The sequence below is a fragment of the Dipodomys ordii genome, unplaced genomic scaffold (genome assembly GCF_000151885.1).
Source record: "Dipodomys ordii isolate 6190 unplaced genomic scaffold, Dord_2.0 Scaffold90, whole genome shotgun sequence".
NCBI classification, from domain to species: Eukaryota; Metazoa; Chordata; class Mammalia; order Rodentia; family Heteromyidae; genus Dipodomys; species Dipodomys ordii.
In genome coordinates this window covers 5,071,106-5,093,017 of record NW_012267306.1, presented here as the reverse complement: position 1 = coordinate 5,093,017, position 21,912 = coordinate 5,071,106, and the positions used below count along the sequence as shown (strand labels likewise).

Genomic DNA, 21,912 nt, shown 5'->3' with positions numbered 1-21,912 from the left:
ATTTGAAAAAAAGTTTGACTGGGGGTGGTGGCTCATTCCTTTAATTCTAACACTTGGGAAGCAGAGCTGAAGGAAGGATTCTGTTTGAGGTTAGCTTGGGCTTCATAGTAGTGAGTTCCAAGATAGCCTGGGGTAGATAAAGCGACTCTGGCTCACAAAATCCTGAATAAATAAATCATAAAATTTGAAATAAGAAAGAAATATAAAAAAGATATTTGTTTTTTTTCCATTGGTCTGTATATTTATGACATAAATATAGATCTCTTAAAATTTAAAGAGAAATACAAGAGCTTTGTTATCTCTGAACTCTAATAATTTTGAAAATTAAATGTATAGTTAAGATATAGCTAACTAAAACAAAGAATTATGGGCTGGGAAGGTGGCTCAGTGGTAGAGCGCTTGCCTTGCATGCCTGAGGCCCTGGGTTCAATTCCTCAGCACCACATAAGCAAAAAGAAAAAAGCTGGAAGTGGCGCTGTGGCTCAAGAGTAGAGCACTAGCCTTGAGCTGAAGAGCTGAGGGACAGCGCCCAGGCCCAGAGTTCAGGCTCCATGACTGGACCCCCCCCCCAAAAAAAAAGAATTATATGTCTTAGTAAATATCACATAAATCTCATAGTATAATTTTAAATTTGTAATAGTAATTTGCTCTAGTAATATCATGAGAGTCTATTAGGTGTAATCTGAACGTAAGTCTATTCTTTTGAGGCTGGTAGCATCTATGTTTTACTATTTAAATTATTTTAGGAGTTTTGTGAATCTAGATCAAAGGGTTAAATTTATATGAAAGAAAAAAATAGCTCTTTTAGAGCTATTTTACATTTTAAGAGTATTTTAAAATGCTTCTCATTAAAAAATGCTTCTCATTTTTGTTGTGTAGTGTTTCCTCTATTTTCTGCTCTTATTTTTTATAAGAAAATATATTTTACAAAAGCAAGGACTATAGAGATAGTGTCAGGATTACTATGTTGTATGATGACCGTATATTTTAATTTTGTACAAAAGCACATGGAAAAACTATCAGTCCCATATTGAGTAACTAGACAGATTCATTACAATGTAAGTGAACCCACCATACCATATACTAGCTTCTAAATTGTGCCTTAGCAGAATATAGATTAGGAATATTTTGAATTACTTCTAAACAAATTTATTTGTAACTTGTGGGGACTACTATAATAAGAATATAATTTCTTGTTGACTACTATGACTAAGATAGTAAAAGAGCTGATATATTAAATTCTGTGCTAAGATTTAAGTTAGGTAAAATAAACAATAAAAATATGCTTCTAAAAAGATTCTTATGAATTGACTACTATGATTATATATATATTATAAAAATATTAAACTTTTGAAATTCCTTATTATAATGATTGAAGACCCTGGAACTTTCATGTATTATTTTCTAATTTTTAGTATTTTTTGGAGAGCTTTTATAATTATAGTATGCTATATTCATTTAAAGCTTATATTTATGTCAATGAATTTTGCTAATGCTTTTTCTTTGTAGAAATACAAATTAAAATGTGTGATTTCATGAGGTTCTAAGATACTCAGACATCAGCCTCCCAAGTCGCTATGACTTCAGACATGATCCACTTCCAACAGGCCTATTTATTTTTTAAAATAAAGAATATTTGGTATAAACATTAATTCTTCCAGAGAAGATAAAACATTTCCCTAAGATAGAATGTGAATCATGCTAACACAGATAAAGTGAAGATTGATGTAATTATCTACTTAATTCATGCTAAAGGACCCATTATTGAAGAAAGGAGGTTTGTCAAATTAGAGACATTAATCTTATTTGCAGTAATCCCTTAGTCAGACAATGGTATTACTTTTTCTGGCACATAGCTGACAAGAAATTAATCACAGAATATTAAAAATATGAAAAGCTTAGTTTAATTTCTTCGGTTTCGTATTTTTTGAACATTTACTTACTAATTTTAAAGTACAAGATTTCACTTTGAACCCCATATCCAATAATAAAAACCACTACAGAAATTTCATGTAAATGGAACATTAAGTTGGGCATGTTGCCTTCAATTACTCCCTTACCCTGTGACTCTATAGCACCAGTTCAGCTATTGGTGAACCAAGGACTGCAGATGAAGAGACTACTTTATTCTCATTTGCCTTTATTAATATAATCAAATCAACAGTATGTCTAGTTGGTGAACACAAGGTCTTTTGCTTTTATTACTTCTGATCTCTGGGAACTTAGAAAAGTAGTTTATCACATTTTGACAGTTTAGGTAGTTATAAAATTCTTACCTGAAGACAACTAATTCATTGAACATTGACCTTTTTTGTTTCTTCTAACATGAGCTTAAATTATTAAATGATTGCTTTTCTGTAGTATTTTCCCCCATTGCTCTTTTTTTTTTTATCACCCAGGCAAAGTATCTCATCTTCAATCTTTTGAAACCACTGCAGTCTTAGTTATTCTTTCAAAGTTCATGAGTACTTTATCAGTGTTGACCTTAAAATCTAGCAGTCAGATCTGTGTAAAGTGCGTCAGGTGAACTAAACTCTATATTAATCTATATTAAGATTATATTGATTTTTATTACAGTACTGGCATTTGAACCTCGAGACTTCTGTGCACTGTCTAGGCCTATGCTCTATTACTTGAGTTGCACTTCCATCACTGCTATTGATTTCTTTCATTCTTACATTCCATGATTGGTACATGTTAATTTCCTAAGGTTTTTTTTTTTTTTTTTGGTCAGTTGTCGGGGCTGAACTCTGGGCCTGGGCGCTGTCCCTCAGCTCTTCAGCTCAAGGCTAGCACTCTACACTTGAACCACAGCACCACTTTCAGCTTTTTTCTGCTTCTGTGGTGCTGAGGAATCAAACCCAGGGCCTCATACATAAGAGGCACACACTCTACCACTGAGCCAACTTCCCGGCCCCCAGAGGTTTTTTTTAAAAAAATAATTAACTACTGTTTGTTTAGGTTTTATATCTCTTTAATTTTCCCTGAGATGAAGTTCACTGAGGATAAATATAGTATTATTTTCTTTGTGTACTTCAGAAATGAACAAGATGATTATAAAAAAATGCAGGTACCATTTTGTGTCATTTAGTGATGGGGATTTACTCTGAAAAGTGTTGTTAGGGGACGTCATCATTGTGAGAACATTATAGAATATATTTACACAAACTAAGAGGAACAGCATCATTCGACAGTATAACCTATGGAACTACCATGGATATTTGGTCTATTGTTGAGTGCAGCCTTACTGTGCAGCACATAACTGTAAATGGAAAGCTAGTTTATGTTCATGGTCTGGAAGAATGAACATTTGTAAACTGCCCATACTACCCAAAGTTGTCTATGGATTAAGAGTCTCTACAGTGATATTTTTCAAAGAAATAGGAAAATCCTAAAATTCATTTAGAAGCTTCCAAAGGCCTAAATATTCAAAGCAATTGAGAGCATAAAGAACAAAGCTGGAGACTAACATAAAAAAATGCTACAGACTAACATGGTGCTGCACACCTGTAATCTCAGCATGCAAAAGAATGATGAGTTTGAGGCCAACCTATGCTACACGTAGTGAGAGCCTGTCTCAAAATATTTGCATATGCAAGTATATAAATACATATACATATATACATTGAATATGTTACAAACCTACAGTAAACAAAACAACATGGTGCTTCATAAAAACAGATTGAACTAAGAATACCTTTGATTTTGTACAAAGATGCCAAGGGCAAGTGGTAGGAGAAAACAGTCCTTTCAGTAACTGGTGTTGGTACAATTGAGTATCTACATTCAGCAGAATGAAATAAAACCCACACCTCATATACTGTATAAAAATCAACTGAAATGAGCCAGGTGCTGGTGGCTCACCTGTAATTCTAGCTACTCAGGAAGCTGAGATCTGAGGATCATGGTTCAAAGCCAGCCCAGGCAGGAAAGCCTGAGAGACTCTTGCCTATAATGAACTACTCAGAATAAGCTGAAAGTAGTGCTGTGGCTCAAGGGGTAGAGTGCTAGCCCTGAGCACAAAAAAGCACAGGGACCGACCCCAGACCCTGAGTTCAAGCCTCAGGATCAGAAAAAAAAATCAACTGAAATGAATTAAACCACTTAAATATAAGATCTGAACTTATAAATCTACTAGAAGAAACCTAGGGGAAATCTTTATATTGATCTTGTCAGTGATTTTTTTCAGATATGAGTTCAAAAGCAACAATATGGATTACATCAAGCTAAAAAACGTCTGTGCAATCAAGAAAACAATAAGCAAGATGAAGAAACCGCCTATGGAATAGAAGAAAATATTTAGATGTCATGCATCTAATAAGAGATTAATATTCCAAATATATAAGGAACTCACATGACCTAAGGAAAAAATAACGACTTTCTTTTTTTCCTGTGTTAATTTCTGCATTATTCACACTAATATGTAGAATCAACCTAAATGTTCATCTACAGATAAATGGATAAAGAAACGGGTATATGCACATGATGGAATAGTATTCAACATATAAAAATAAGGAAATCCTGTCATTAGAAACAACATTGATGAGCCTGAAAGAAATAGGTCAAGTGAAATAAACCAGACATACTGAGATTAATGTTGCATGAGTTCATCCAGGTGGAGCCTAAAAATGTTGAACTTGTGAAATGGTTACTATATATTGAGGAGTTGCTTTGGGTTATAGGCATGTTAGTGAAAGGATGCATATTTTCAATCAGATTGGAGAGTGTGTGTGTGTGTGTGTGTGTGTATCTTCATTCCTTTTTTATTTCCTATAATGCTTATAGATCTACGTTTTTCTATTCTGGTGAAGGTTTTCTTCTTGGCTTAGAGGTCATTATTTTTTAACACATAGTAGAGAGAGAAGGAAAGCCCTCTGGTATTTTTGTTGCTTTTGCTATTTTGTTTTGTTGTGTGTATGTGTATGAATACGGGGGTTTGAACCCATGGCCTTTTGCTCTTGACTGGCTTTTTTACTCACAACTGATGCTCTACCCACTTGTGTCACATCTAATTGTTTTTTTTAAGACTACCAATTTTATGCGCCAAAGCTATACATATATGATCTCATTTAATTAACTTTAATTGCTTCTCTTTATATATTCATTCTTCAGTTATATTATGATAGAAGGGTATGAGAATTTTAATGTTATTAGGACATAATTTTATTAGCACTATAGCACACTCCTACTGGTTGTATCTCAAAGTTGTGGGTGAAAAAATAAAGCAATTACTTCTTACATCAGAAGCAGACAATAGCAGCCACCTGGGGAAGAAACAATTTGGGAGTAAGTGGTATGTCTGTTTTTCTTGTCCTGTAAGCTCAGCTTACAGTAAGTGTTAGTCCTCACTTGCACCATGGGCACTGCCAACAGAACCTTGCCTTTCTAGTCACAGGGTCAGGAAAGGGCTTCTGCAAGCCAGACAGTGCTAAGGGATTTCTGTGTTTTTTTCTTTCTTTCTTGGATTTCCCCAAAGAAGTAGCTTCAGTTGCCCAGAGCTATGTAACAGTATATTTTAAAATTCTAAGAGAAACATTTTGTTTTCTATGAGGAAAGAGAGAATTGGTAACTCCTAGTGTAAGATTTTAAGAACAGAGCTAGGATATAAACCTACAAAGTCCCAGAGTAGCATAAGCATGAGAAAGATCAAAAGAAGTATAATGTGGGCTTTACTAGCTGAATTTACATTGGAACCTCTGCCCAAATATTATAGGAGTTTGCTATCTGAATCTGACTTCTGCCAAACCAAACAAAAAGATGTCAATATACTTAAGTAGACATTCTAACAGGATTTAAAAATCTAATGATAGTAATAAAAATATTCAATATAAAGCCTAAAGCAGTTTCACATACAAAGAACAATAGCAACAAAAAAGTAACCAGTTTTGTCAATCTGTAGGTTACCTAGATCTTGGTATCCGCGGCAAAGATATTAAAGCAGAGTGTAGTTACGTTTCATGATGTAAGATAAACACTCGGGAACTGAATAAAAAAATGGAAGTTCTGTGTAAAGCTTTGAAAAAATATAGATTTATTTAGAACTAAAGTAAAATACCTCAAGTACATTCACTAGAGAAGTTTTTATAATAGAATGAAGTTAACAGATATGTGTGTGAATGTGAAAGTACATATATCAATAAAAATTTGATATGAAGAACAAAGATGAGCCTGGCCCTTGTAATCCTAGCTTCTCTGGAGGCTGAACTCTAAGAATCATGGTTTGAAGCCAGCCAGGGCAAGAAAGTCTGTGAGATTCCAAAAAGCCGAAAGCGGAACTGTGGCTCCAGCCACAACTAGCCTTGAGCAGAAAAGCACAAGGGTAGCCCCTTGGTCCTGAGTTGAAGCTTTAGTACTGGGGGAAAAAAGAACAAATGAAAATGAACAGAACCTCAAGAACCTCTTGGATAACAAAAGACATAATATGCCTTTGCAGTCTTGGGAGATTAGTACTGAAAGTATATTTGAAGAAATAATAGCTAAATGTTCTTAGATATGGAGAAAACAAAGTAACTGCAAGACATTTGACAAACATTCTTTCATGATTTAAAAAAAACTCTTAAAAATTAAAGAGGAATGTTCAACATAGAATGGCCACAGTTACCATTTTGAAAAGCTGAAATCTTTTTCTGTCAATTCAGGAACAGGACAAGAACACTCTACTCCTACCACTTTATTCAATACATATTGAAAGTCTTCTCCAGAGCAATTAGCCCAAAATAAGAAATTTAAAAGTATCCAAATTGGAAGATGCTAAACTATATACATACAATGTATATATGTATGAAGTTTCCAAGAAAACACAATGTTGAAAGGATTGTCTTTACAAATATTGTTCAGAAAAATCCACTTCTAAAAGGAGAAATGGAACCTTCTTGTAGAATTCAGCTACAGTGATTAAAGATCTGAACATAAGATATGAAATGTAAAACTATTAGAAGAAAGCATAAAGGAAAAGTTCCTTAACATTAGTCTTTGCAATGATTTCTTTTTTGGTAGATTTGACACCAGTAACATTTAAAAGACAAATAAGCAAAACAAGTTGAGTTATATCAAATTTAATTTTCTGTGCAGTAAACAATCAACAAAATGAAAAGACATTTTACAGTATGGAAGAAAATATGTTTATATAGTCGATCTAATAAGAGATTAATATCCAGTGTATTAAAGAACTGTTTAAGAAACAGTTAAAATCTGAAAGCAAGTCTCATTTTAAGATGTGGCAAGGGCTTCAATATAAATTTTCCCAAAGAAGGGAAAGATGTATAGCCTGTCTATGAAAAGGTGCTCAGTATCACTAATCAAAAAACTAATCCAAACCTCAGTGTGATATTACATCACACCTGATGGAATGGCTGATATTAAATAAATCATAGGCTAAGTATTGGTAAGAGTACGGAGAAAAGTGAATCCTTGCATACTGTTAGAATGCAAAATATCATAGTCACTATGGAAAACAGTATGGAGGTTTGTCAAAAAATTATCATTATCATGATATACCAAATTCCCTTCTGGGTATACATCAAAAGGAAACAATCACTGTCTCAAATATATATTTGTTTTTCCATATTTATTGCAGCATTATTTACAGTAGCCAGTATATGAAGGCAACCTAAACATATGTTGATAGATGGATGAATGAAGAAACTCTGGTCTATGTACATATGGAATATTATTCAGCCTAAACAAAGGAAGAAATGCTGCCATTTTCAATAACATGGATGAATATGGAGTACATTATGCCAAGTGGAATAAGGTAGACACCAAAAGATAAATGATGTCCCTTATATGTGGCATCATTTTTAAGTGTTTCTGATAACAGAGAATAAACTATTGTTAGTAGAGGCTGTGAAGTGAGAAAAGGGAAGATATTGACCCAAGGTGAGAACCTACTGTATATAATGGTGACTGTAGCTAATAATACTATATTGTATACTTGAAAATTGCTAAGATAATAGATTTCAAGTGTTCTCATTGAACAAAACATAGCAAACATCTAGAAAAATGAGCTCAAAGTTTATCGTCCTTGCCACTTCAGAACCAAACTTCTGAAATTAAAAGATGAAGAAGAAAAATCTTGAAAGGAGCCAAAGAACTATATTATACGTAGGAAACAGCAATTCCAATGACTGCAGGTTTTTCAACAGGAATCATGATGGACAGAAGACCATGGAACAGCATTTTAGAATTCTAAAAGCCAAGGTCTTTTAACTCCTAATGTATTCTATGGAAGTGCTTCAGAAATGAAATTGCAATGAAGAAATTTAAGAAAAAGTGATATGTATCACTAGTAGAACTAAAAGAAATGCCAACAAAATTTCTTTGGGCTACAAGGAGATGATATGATAAGAAAAGCTGAACTTCATGAATGAAGAAATAGCAACTAAAATGGTAAATATCCAAGAATATGTAACATATTGTTTCTCTGTTTTTAAGGGCTTTCTAAAATAATTATTAGAAGTAAAAAATATGTAGCATTGTTTTGGAGTTGATGAAATGTTTTTATATGCAATGAAATAGAAAATTGGAAAAAAAGACAAGTATATGATTATATATTTCCCTGAATTGTAAAATATTAACTCTGAGACATATTAAGAGTTGAATATTGTATTATAGTCTTTAAAGTAGTAACTATAAAATACAAATTTATTTAAATAGCTAATAGTTAAAACATGATGCCAAAACTTTGAAATTATTCAAAAGGAAAGCAAAAAAAAGTAAAAGGGATGAACACTAAACAATAAAATGAGAGACCTAAATCCAATCACATTAATAATTACATTTAATGTAATTGGTATAAACAAAGCAATTAAAAATATTTCTGGGTGCTGGTGACTAATGGCTACAATCCTAACTTCTCAAGAAACTGAGATCTGAAGATTGAAGTTCAAAGCCAAGTCAGGCAGGAAAGTCCATAGACTCTTATTTCCAATTAATTACCCCCAAAAGCTGGAAATGTTACTCAAATGGTAGAGCACTAGTCCTGAGCCAAAAGCACAGGGATCATTTGCATGCCCAGTTTTCAAGTGTGTGGCATACATGCACACATATGCACACACACAAATAAAAATTAAAGTTACTAAGAAATGTTTTGAATAAGTTAAAAATAGTCAATACATAAAGAGAGCCACTGCAAATATATTAATAAAATATGATAAAAGAAAAGAAAAAAACCCACAGGAATTCATTAAAGAAAGTTGGATGGGTATCTTAATATAAAAATATATTTTAGAATCATGAAAGTTATGAGTATAAAAATGAGAACTTACATTTGCACAAAATCACTGTAGCAGCATTATTCATAATTGTAAAAAACCAGAAGCATTCCAAATATCCTTCATGTGATAAATGGGAAAACTGCTGTATATTCATATAATGAATAAAAAGCAAAGTGTGTTTCTGTCTGCATCAACATGTATGAATGTCAGATGTGTTACGCTAATTGAAACTTGAAACAACTCTCCATATTTAAATGGTGTATAATTCCATATAATTCCATCTATATGAGATTGTAGAAAAGACCAAACTATAGTGTTAGAGAATAGACCAGAGTCTGAAAGGGTACAAATGGGGGAGGGGAGGCAGTGACTACATAGTATAAAAAAGAGCTATGATTAGAGATCTTGTAGTTACATTACTTCAGGAACTTTGCAAAACTCATGAAACTTTATCTAGTGAAATTACTAATTAAAAAAATACTAATAATGCCCCTCAAAGGAGGGTCCCATTTTTTCATTAAGATATAGAAAGTTTCAACTCCTTTATCTTCAACTACTTGTGAGAGGGGAGGGGCGCACACACACGTGTGTGTGTGTGTGTGTAAGTGTGTGTGTGTGTGTGTGTGTGCACGTATGCACCTATGTGTGCTGGTCCTGGGGTATGCACACAAGCACATGTCATTGGGGTTGAACTTAGGGCCCTAGGTTCAGTCCTTCAGCTTTTTTTGCTCAGGGCTGGCAATCTACCACTTGAGCCACATCCTCATTTGCATCTTTGGGTAATTACAGATAAAACTTTCCCAGGCTGTCCTGCTCCTGCTGGTTTTGAACAGTGATCCTCAGATCTCAGCCTCCTAAATATCTAGGATTACAGGTGTGATTCACCAGTGCCTGGTTACCAACTACTTTAGGAAGTTGGATAGTTTGTCAAAAAACACAGTACAGTAAACCCTAAGCAACATTCAATTACCATACTATCACTTCTCTCTCTATTTTTTTTGGGGGGGGTCCGGTCGTGGGGCTTGAACTCTGGGCCTGAGTGCTGTCCCTCAGCTCTTCAGCTAAAGGCTGGCACTCTACCACTTGAGCCACAGTGCCACTTCTGGCTTTTTTCCTTTTTGCTTATGTGGTGCTGAGGAATTGAACCCAGGGCCTCATGCATGCAAGGCAAGCACTCTACCACTGAGCCACCTTCCCAGCCCCTCTATATTTTTCTTACCTAAAATTTAACCTTACTTTTTTGCTTTGATAATGAGTGATAACTGGGACATTCTTATTTTTTCTGGAGCAGATACCTTACAGTTTATAGTTTTGTCTTTACTTTCTATTTTCTTTTAAGTTTCTAAATTTTCCTTGCAATCTTTTTACATATGAGTATACTCTTTTTTAACCCCAATTTCATGTTCATCAGTCCATCCATGCAACACTTAGGATACATAAATTATGCTTTTACCTGAAACTTCATTTTGAAAGCTAATAGAATGGCATATTATCAGATAATGTCCTTTAAAAAAGTCATGTCATAATAGGAGTATTGCTGATTTCACAATATTACAAGGGACTAAATAATCTGTTCTGCTTGATTCAGGTAAAGCTTTGGAAAGAGACATAAAACTGCTGCTTAATATGGAAAAAAATTCAAATGAAAAGTATAATTTAATTCTTTGAAATGTGATCTGTAATCTTGTTGATTTGCGATTTAGTGAGCTGTATAAAACAGGTAAAATAAGAAATTTAGAAGTAACATGTTTTCAAACAACCTTGTAAAGTTCATTTAGAGAAGATAAGAATATATAGAAAATATCTGATTAAAAATATGAGAAAGTGGGGCTGGGAAGGTGGCTCAGGGGTAGAGCGCTTGCTTTGCATGCATGAGGCCCTGGGTTCGATTCCTCAGCACCACATACGCAAAAAGAAAAAAGCCAGAAGTGGTGCTATGGCTCAAGTGGTAGAGCTCTAGCCTTGAGCTTAAGAGCTGAGGGACAGCGCCCAGGCCCAGAGTTCAGGCCCCATGACTGGACCAAAAAAAAAAAAAAAACAAGAAAGTTTCTGAATTACCCTAAAGAATCACAAACTTTCAGAAGCATGCTACATTTATAGAAATGATCACCTATAATCACATCAAGTATAATAAGGAACTGAAGTCATTTTTATGAATTTATCTGTTAATTATACTTAAATATTGGGCCTGGCACATTTAGATTTTACACTGGTTTTTGAACATTTTTTTAGTTGTATTTGGGTATCCTAATTTTTTTTGTTCTGAAGTTACCACACTGTAAAAGGCTTTCTCTAAAGCCTTTTTTATCTTCTTGATTGGATCAAGAAGTGTATCATCTCATAGCTGTGTAAAGGACTCACTTTTCTTAGGATCTGAATTTGTCAACTCCCCCTTCTGTTTAAAAACTATACAAGGAGACTAACGATTGCACAATATTCTAAATTACAAATCACCTTTCCTCCTCTGATCCCAGCACTCCTGACTTTCTTCTGTGCATTACTTACCATATGTGATTTACTTATTTTTTATTAGTTTTTTGTCCTTTTGTAAACCTCATCAAGCTGAAGATTTTGTCTCTTTCTTTCATTACCTCATCTCAGATTGCCTATACAATGACTGTGGGGCACTCAGTGAAAATTGTTGGATGTAGGAGTAATTATCTCTTTTGTTTTCTAGTATCACTTGAATTCAGACTCAGAAAGATTTAGAACTCTTGTGATGTGTTAGAACTTATCAAACCCAGTTCATCAGTTACACATAAGCATTGCTGGGGAATTCTGGCTTAAACCTCAAAGCTCTTCCTGACTTGGCTGATAGTTACCTCCCCAGGAGACCATCTTTTGAAGTGAAACATAAACACTGTTTGAAACAATAGGTAAAGATAAACCTATCTATTTGGGTTTGAGTTTTCTTTGTGCATTTTTGAAGACTTTCCAACTTTTGATCACACACAAAATGAAACTTGAATTGTTTCTGTAGTAACATGAACACAATTTATCCAGTAAAACCCATATATTCAGGCCAAAACATGATACCAGAGATAAGAAAAATGGCCTTAAGGTTGCCAGAATTTGGTGTTTAAACAATGGTCAAGGTCAGTCTCTCAGAAACACCCTTTTAAGTTATGTACTTGGTAATTTAAGAAGTTTTAGGAGATTTTGCATCTCAGAAATTTATAATATTCAAATATTTCTTGAAACATTGAATGTTATATGTTCCATATTTAATTTAATTCAGTTTTTTAAAATTACATAGAGAACTAACCTCTATTTAATGTGTTAGTGTAAATTTAAGATTCAGGAATAAATAACTGTAGATTGTGAAAACAGAAAGTACTCGTCTCTAAAGCAATTATTGGTAAAGGTTAGTAACTAGGAGAAAATTAAGTATCAATCAAATATCCATAACTTAAATAAAATTTTCAATTCAAATTATATTCTTCAGTTTACTCTTAAGTTTATAGACATCATCATTTCTTGCTTGTTCTGATGCCTTTTGAGAAGACTTTTTACTTTAAAATTTTATTCCGTCACATGGACTGTTAACCTTGTATACTTCTTAATGTTTTACTATATTTTTTTAAATGGGAAAAGTAAAAAGAAAGAAGTTTTCATGATTACTTAACAACTGAACCTTTTTTCTACTTATGCTTTTATTTCTTTAGGCTACCAGTCACATTTAGCTTTCTTTTCCATACTCCTTATAAAAGTGATAAGAAGTGGGGCTGGGAAGGTGGCTCAGTGGTAGAACGCTTGTCTTGCATGCATGAGGCCCTGGGTTCCATTCCTCAGCACCACATAAGCAAAAAGGAAAAAAGCTGGAAGTGGTGCTGTGGCTCAAGTGGTAGAGTGCTAGCCTTGAGCTGAAGAGCTGAGGGACAGCACCCAGGCCCAGAGTTCAGGCCCCACAACCGGACCCAAAAAAAGTGATAAGAAGTTCAAATAAAAAATGGTAGAAGACATTAATAAAAACTTAGAAATCCCAAATCTAAATATAGCTGACAGCTTATATATTTTATGTTGTATATTTGTGTATATATAGTTATGCTTATTTTTTCTGTTCTATGTTTAGACCTAGTATATGATAGATGTTTCATAGCCATACTTATATTTTTCATTTCATTTTGTTCTTTAGAATTCTTGAAGTTGAGGTAAAATTTATATAACAAATTTCACATTTTAACCATTTAAAAATATACATTTTAGGGAGATGGGAGGGCAGAGATGGTAAGGGGAAACAAAGGAGGAGGCAACATTGCTTGATAAGAAATGTACTCATTACCTTGCTCATGTAATTGTAACCCCTCTATATGGTATTTCCACAATAAAAAAAACTTATTAATAACAAATATACATTTTAGTGGGTTTTAGTATATTCAGTTATTCAACTATGACTAATATTGACTAATATGCAAACATGGTTAATATTCTAGAACATTTTATCAGTCCTAAAAGTAAATCCTATCCACTAAGTTTTCATTTTCCTTTCTCCACCTTATTTATGCCCTTACAACCACTAATCTTTCTGTCTCTGTGTATTTATTTGTTCTAGTTGTTCCATATGCATAGAGCTATAAAATATGTGACTTTTGTATGTGTTTAGTTTCTCTCACTGAGCGTGGTTTTTGTATTCATTCTGTTGTTACATGTTATCACACTTCATTCCATTTTATGGATGAATGATATTCTATTATTTACATATACCATATCATATGTTGTGTATCCTTCATTAATTAATGGACGTTAAAGTTTTCCCATGTTTGCTCTTATGAATAGTTACTGTAAACATTTATTTATAATCTTTTTTGTCAGTCCTGAGACTTGAACTCAAGTTCTGAGCACTGTCCCTGAACCTTTTTTTGTTTTTATTTTTATTACATTTTTCTTGCATTTTTATTTTCTTTTTCTTTTCTTTCTTTTTTTTTCTTTTGCTCAAAGCTAGCACTCAACCACTTGAGCCACAGGTCTACTTCCAGCTTTTTGGTGAGATAAGAGTTTTGGAGATAAGAGTTTCACAGACTTTTTTTCCTAGTCTGGCTTTGAGCCATGATCTCAGATCTCAGCCTTTTGAGTATCCAGGTGTGGAAAGTTTTTGTTTTATATGTGTTGTCAATATTTGAATATATTTCAATTTATGTTTTAAGGTTGCATTTATTGTATGAATGAACCATAATTTCCTCTTGATTTTTTTCATATTTTCCTTCATATAAACATACTTTAATAAACTATAATTACCAAAATCCAATGTGTGCAGTTCTTTTGTGTATGTGTGTGCTAACTCTGGAGCTTGTACTCAGGGCCTAGGTTCTGTTCCTGAACTCTTTTGCTCAAGGCTAGCATTCTTACCATTTGAGTCACAACTCCACTCCTGGCTTGTTCTCTCTCTCTCTCTCTCTCTCTCTGTATGTGTGTGTGTGTGTGTGTGTGTGTGTGGTTAATTGGAGTTAAGAGTCTCATGGACTTTCCTGCTCAAGCGGGTTTCAAACCATAATCCTGAATCTCAGCCTCCTAAGTTGCTAGAATTACAGGGTGACCCACAGGTGCCCAGCCAAAATATATATGATCTTTAAATTTACTATATATTGCTATAGATTCTCTATCAGGGAGGTCATACCAAAAATAATGTATGGTATTGTTATTTTTTCATATCTCATTTTATTAATAATATTTACGTCTTAATTTGATGGGGAAACATATCTTTTTGGCTGCCCACTATTGCAATATGTATGAGTTTGTGTGTGTAATTATGTGTACATTATTCTATGTATATATATGTATATCTATACAATAGATGTGTGCTTATTTTTTGTTAGCATTGAGGTTTGAATTCAGAGCTCCTTGTTTGATGGGCAGGTACTCTACCACTTGAGCCATACTTTTTACCCTTATATCTTGTCATTTTATTTTGTGTTTGTTTGTAAATGAAATTAATTTTCATGAAATATATTTTCATGTATACTCAGCTTATTTTGTTATTTCCTGTCATGACCTTTGTCTATTTGTTTTGTAGAGTAATTCTTTCTTACACACTCTAGAATAAAACTAGTTATAAAACATGAAATTAGTTTTCATATAGCATGTTTTTATTAATAATGACTTTTCTTAGTATTTTTTCATATGATTACTGTTGACATATTTTACATAAGTTTGTGATTTGTTTTGAAACATTTGAAATATTTTTCTTATATACTTGGTAACATTAGTAAATTTGTTCATAATTTTTTTATTATGTGGAATTATCTAAAATTCTGAAACAGAATTCTAGCATAATTAGTACTTGCTTCTATTTGAGCTATATGACTATTGTAGTACCTTTAGTTGCTGTGTTTGCTGTAGGAATTTCTGGGTGAAAAACTAAGAAAACTATCTCAAATATATGTATTTTTTAGAGGAGATACAGTAAAGTGGCCTTTATATTTTATAGCCACATCAGAATTTTTAGAGATAATTTTTCTTTTAATTTAAAATTTATTTGTATATAAATTTTGCTTACTTATAGAAAAGGTTTCTCAGTACTTTAAACTATGATCCTGGAGAATTTTTGAAGTTTTTCTTATTTGAAATTCATTTTTAAAGTCTCATCCAACAAATAATTTAAAATTTATATTAGGCTTCTGGTGAGCAGTACCACATAGACAAAAACAGTAAAGCTGAGGGAAGAACAGGCTTGTAATCTTAGCTACTTGAGAGACTGAGATTGGGAGGATCCTGATTCTAGGCTAGGCTAGGCAAAAGTTTTAAATTCTTATCTTGACCAATGAAAACATGGTCATGATTAGATGCCTCCATAACTTGGAGAAACCAGGTCTCGGCTTGCCAAAGCAAAAAGTCAGATCATATCTTACAAATAAATAATGGGCTAGAATGTGGCTCAAGTACCTGACCACTAAGTGTAAGGATCTGAATATGTTAAAAAGAATATTTCCATGCATGTATTTAGTGTATTCCAATTCCCTGTAACAAGTTTGGATTACTTTATTGCTCTAATATTATTCATTTGAAGGAAATAATATTTTTCATTTTATACAACAGAGAAAAAGACTTCATTTTGGGATGCTAATATAATCTTAGTCCCAACATTGTTTCTGATTTTGTAAACTTAACACATTGCCTTCCTCAAAATCATTTATAAATTTGTGGTAGTATTAGCTGTTTTTCTTAAAAAAAAAAAAAAGGCACTGCGAACTACTTTGCCAGAAATTTAGAGCTAAGTTCCCTTTCTAATGTACAATTTTCACTTTTTAATATATACCATGATTAACGGTTAGTTGTGGTATATTAGAGTTATTTTGGAATGCCTATTATTTTGTATTCACATATACAGTATATATTTTTACTCTAAAATTTTGAGTAGCTTTCATAGTGTTCTTGAAATTTTACAAAAAATTGAGGTAACTCTTGTTTAGATATATTGACATGATTTAAACTGCTCTTTTATTATCTCTATCAATAAATTCAAATGCTTCAAATTTATAGAATGTATTCACACCTGTCCATTTGGAGTTTTTACTCCAAATTGATTGAAATCTGCTCAATCAGTTGCCATTTTTATGTGATCTAATAAGTTTATTAAGGTTTTTCTACATTTCTTTTTTAAGAGTCACTATGATTTTATACATCGAAGATTTACATAATTGATATTCAATACTTTTTAAATTATAAATCAATGAACAGATATCTTTGTTTCTAAAATAATGGGATTTTGAAGTGATTTTTAAAGTTTATGACGTTTCATCTTGTTTTCAAAACTCAGTAAATTATGAAAATGGAGATATTTCTTTGTAAGCTGAATTGTAGTACATATTGCAATTTCAGTGTTTTAATGAAGAATTTTTCTCACATTTAAATAAAAAGTTGAAGACTCAAATTTTGACAAGAACTTGCATTAATATTAGCAATAGAATGGAATGTATTGTGTCTAGTGTTGCTAGTTAAAAGAAAATTGCTATCTGATAATTTACACTTAGTTTTTTATTGGCTTTACAAATGGTATATCCGTTTATCCAAGAGTCAATAAATCTAACTTGACATGTTTTAAAACAAAAAGACCTAACTGCATCTGTACTAGAAAAAAATTAGAAAGGAAAAAAAGAGAGAACTTTAGAGTAAATGTAGCAAAGGCAGAAAGCTAACTTTCTGTGAATTATTAACATTTATTGAATTATATCAATCATGATAATGTAGTTCAATCATCAGAGATACAGAAATGAATAGAAATAGAACTAATGAAAAGTATGGAATAATTGTACTCATGAATTAAGAATCATATATAGGTAAATTCATTTGTTAAAGCAGTAATTAGTAATATTTTCTGTATAAAGGTTAATTTTGACATTAATGGAGATCATGACATTACATTATCCTGTTTTTTCTTTTCTTATTTTGTACCTGTCCTAAGGCATGAACTCAGGGTCTGGGCACTTTTCCTGATCTACCATTTGAGCCACAGCTTCCTTTCTTTGTTTTTGGTGGTTAATGTGAGTTAAGAGTCTCAAAGACTTTCCTGCTCATGTTGGCTTCAAACTTTGATCCTTGGATCTCAGCCTGTTGAGTAGCTAGGATCACAGGCCAGACTTGAGCCACTAGTGCTGGACTTGAAATTATTATTTTTCCAAGTCTTTCCATTTTCTTACAAATGGTACAATATAATCAAAGACCCCAAATAGCACAAACAATCCTTATCAGGAAGAACAGTGTTGGAGAAATATCAATACCAAACTATAAACTCTATTATAAAGCCACAGGAATAAAAACAGCTTGGTACTGACACAACATAGGCCTAAAGACCAGTGGAACACAGTACAAGTCTCAGAAATTAACCCACAGACCTATAGCCATCTAATATTTGACAAGGGAACCAAAAACACAGAATAGAAGAAAGACAGCCTCTCCAACAAATGGTGCTGGCAGAATTGGCATACATGTGCAGAAAACTGAAGCTAGATATCTATAGATTAAAGACCTCAATGTAAATCCAGGTACCATGAAAATATTACAGGGAAGGGTAGGGGAAACACTAGGCCTTCTAGGCATGGGTCCAAACTTCCCAAGTAAAGATCCAGAATCACAATGATTAAAAGAAAAGACTGGATAAATGGGATAGCATCAAACTGAAGAGTTTCTGCATAGCTAGCAAGAGAAATGGAAAGCCCACAGAATGGCAGATCTTTACTAGCTATGCATCAGACAAGGGCCTCATATCTAAAATATACCTAGAGCTCAAAAAACTAACCCCCCCAAAAAATCCCTTAAAGAAACAATAATTAGTGGGCTAAAAACTTACAGACTTTTCAGAAGAAGAAATAAAAAGGGACAATGTGCACATGAAAAATGTTCAACATCTCTGGCCATAAAAGAAATGAAAATTAGCTGGGTGCCAGTGGCTCACGCTTGTAATCCTACCTACACAGGATTTGAGGATTGCAGTTCAAAGCCAGTCTGGGTAGGAAAGTCCATGAGACTCTTATCTCCAATAAACCACTAGTAAACCAGAAGTGGCACTGTGGTTCAAGTGGTAGAGTGCTGGCCTTGAGCTGAAGAGCTGAGAGACAGTGCCCAGAGTTCAAGCCCCACAACCGACAAAAAAAAAAAAAGAAAAGAAAGAAATGAAAATCAAAAGTACATTGAGTTTCCACCAGTTAGAATGGCCATTATAAAGAAAACTAACAATAGTAGATGCTGGAGGGAATGTGGCCCAAAGGGAATGCTAGTACACTGTTAATGGGAATGTAAGCTTTTCAACCACTCTGGAAAACAATATGGAGGTTCCTCAAAAGACTAATCATAGAGCTTCTCTATGACCCAGAAATTCCACTCCTGAGCATTTTTCCATTAGACCACAGACAGGCCACACTAAAGCTAGTAGCAAAACCATGTTCATTACAGAATTCTTTATTTTTTCATTCTGTTTTGTTATTGTCAAGGTAATGTACTGAGGGGTTACAGTTATATAAGAAAGGTAATAAGTACATTTCTTGTCAAACTTGTTACCCCTTCCCTCATTTTTCTCCTACTTTCTCTCCTCCTAACCCCCAAGTCCCAAGTTGTACAGATCATTTCCAACATATTTTTTGTGTATATCACATTGCAGCATTCTTTACGAAAGCCAAGATATAGAGTCATCCCAAATGCCCCTCAGTGGACAAACAAGAAAATATGTATATATACACAGTGGAATTCTACTCATCCATCAGAAAGCATGAAATTATTTTGAAGTGTTTAAATTTCTTTTTCTTTTTTTTTTTGTTGGTTGTAGTTCTTTAACTAGGGAACTAGGTACTGTTCCTGACTTCTTTTGCTCAAGGCTAGCAGTATACCACTTTGAACCACAGCTCAACTTCAAATTTTCTGGTGGTTAATTGTTGATAAGAGTCTCATGAACTTTCTCAGGCTGGCTTTGCACCACAGTTCTCAGATCTCAGCCTCCACGAGTAGCTAGTATTTATAGGTGTGAGCCACGAGCAGCTTGCTAAATTTATTTCTTTTTAAATAACAGTAAGATGAAATTTTAGTTGAATTAGCTGGATAGTGTGTAAGTACAAACTTCAACTAATAATAATATTTTAATTGAAGGAAAAAATATTCTGACCTCTTGTAAAAGTGGGAATGTTCTCTGTGTAATAAAAGGATAGTAGAAAATTTGAAACTGGCTTTTATAAATTAGCAGTAAGAAAAATGGTGGTAAAAAAAAATGTAAAGTGAGGAAGTGGCACTGTGGCTCAAGTGGTAGAGTGCTACCCTTGAGCTGAAGGACAGTGCCCAGGCCCAGAGTTCAAGCCCCACGACTGACCTCCCCCCTCCCCCAAAAAAAGAAAGAAAAAAAAAGAAAAAATGTAAAGTGAAAAGTTTAAGGTTAAGTATATAAATGTTAATAAAGTAAAAAAAAGTCATAAGTAACCAATTTTCTTTGTTTCTGCTAAGTTTTATAGTGTTATTAGAGTGACTCATTAAAATTTGGTATGACTACCTTATCTTGTGTTGATTATCTAGATGAATCAATATTGGCTTCAGGGTAACAAGTGTTCTTTAGTATTGTCAGATGAGAAATAAAAATTATAGTAACAGAACTTCAGTATTAGACTAGTTGTTAGGTATTATATACATAGTTGAGCAAGTTACAAAAGATGGGGAAAGAAAATCAGTTAACAGATTCATTTATATTTATATTGTACTATTAAAGGATGATATGTCATTAGCCACTGCTTAGTAAAAAACTACCTTAGAAATTTAGTTCTTTTTCTTAGAAGATTTTATTCTGGCCACAAAATAAGATAAAAGCAAAACATAGACCCATTTTAAGATTGAATACCTGTCTCACTTAATGTAGAGGACTAATTTTAGAAGACATTTTGGATTCTAAAGAACAGTTTTAGATAGTGAACAAGAAAGAGGCAATGGTCAGTAGTATATTTTTTTTGGGGGGGTCTGGCCTGAACTCTGGGCCTGGGCGCTGTCCCTCAGCTCTTCAGCTCAAGGCTAGTGCTCTACCACTTGAGCCACAGCGCCACTTCCGGCTTTTTTCTTTTTGCTTATGTGGTGCTGAGGAATCGAACCCAGGGCCTCATGCATGCAAGGCAAGTGCTCTACCACTGAGCCACCTTCCCAGCCCCTTTGCTTATGTGGTGCTGGGGAATCGAACCCAGGGCCTCATGCATGCAAAGCCAGCGCTCTACCACTGAGCCACCTTCCCAGCCCAGTAGTATATTTTTTTGAAGTCTTAAAACTTTTTACCACTTATTTCTGTGTCCATAATAAATTAGCATGGGATTGATGGGATAGGAATATGGTTTGAAAAGCTTGTTTAACTTTGTCAATTTTCAAGAATACTTATTAAAAGTGTATGCATACTCTTATTAAGAGCTATAAAGAATTTTCTGTTAATGGTATATCTCTTCTTTAGAATAAAGTTTCTCTAAAGTACAAATAAGTCAGTCTCCTGCTATTTGATTTGCTTTTTGTGTTTTTTTTTTTTAAGAAAATGAAAACTTTGTGAGATTGGTTATTTATTCCTTCAGTGTTAGTTTTTAGTGTATAATCATCTGTGACATTTTAATCTTCCTTTTGAATACTAAAGACTTTAGCATTTAATGTGTGTTTAAATAGAAGAAGTATGTAATGATAGTATCTGAAATAACCAGTTGAACGCTTATATTAAGCTTAAATAAATTAAACATATTTTTATGGTACTGGGGTTTGAACTCTGTGCATTGTGCTTGCTAGACAGATACCCTACTTTGGAACCACACCTCCAGCTCTTTTTCATGCTGGTAATTTTTGAGAGTATTATTTCCAACCTGGACATGTACCTGGATTATAATCTGCCCATTTTTGGTTTCCTGTAGTAGCTAAAATGACTAGTGAGTACAGCTACAGCCAACTTAATCAGTTGAGGAGAAGTCTTCCTGCCCAGAATAGCCTTGAACTGTGATCTTCCTGCTCTTAGTCTTTCAAGTAGCTAATATAGATGTGAACCACTCAGGTGCCTGGCTAAACTTAACTCTTTTTGTAGATGCATAAACTAATTGTTTAAGTAAAAATTGAAACTGTGTAGACAATTTACGTAAGTACTTTTTTGAAGGGTCTAACAAGGAAATCCACCTTGACTTAAAGGAGATAATCTGAATGTGACAAGCTGAGTATCTTTAATTAAAAACCTCACTTTGGAAATGTCAAATGCATATAGATCAGAAAGGAAGAC

At 33.5% G+C, this 21,912-nt stretch overlaps 1 protein-coding gene across 2 annotated transcripts in view; it reads left to right on the top strand.

The window, feature by feature from the left end:
* The window catches only part of Rundc3b (RUN domain containing 3B), a 93,314-nt gene that overhangs the window by 11,995 nt on the left and 59,407 nt on the right, over positions 1 to 21,912 (top strand). The window lies entirely within an intron of this gene.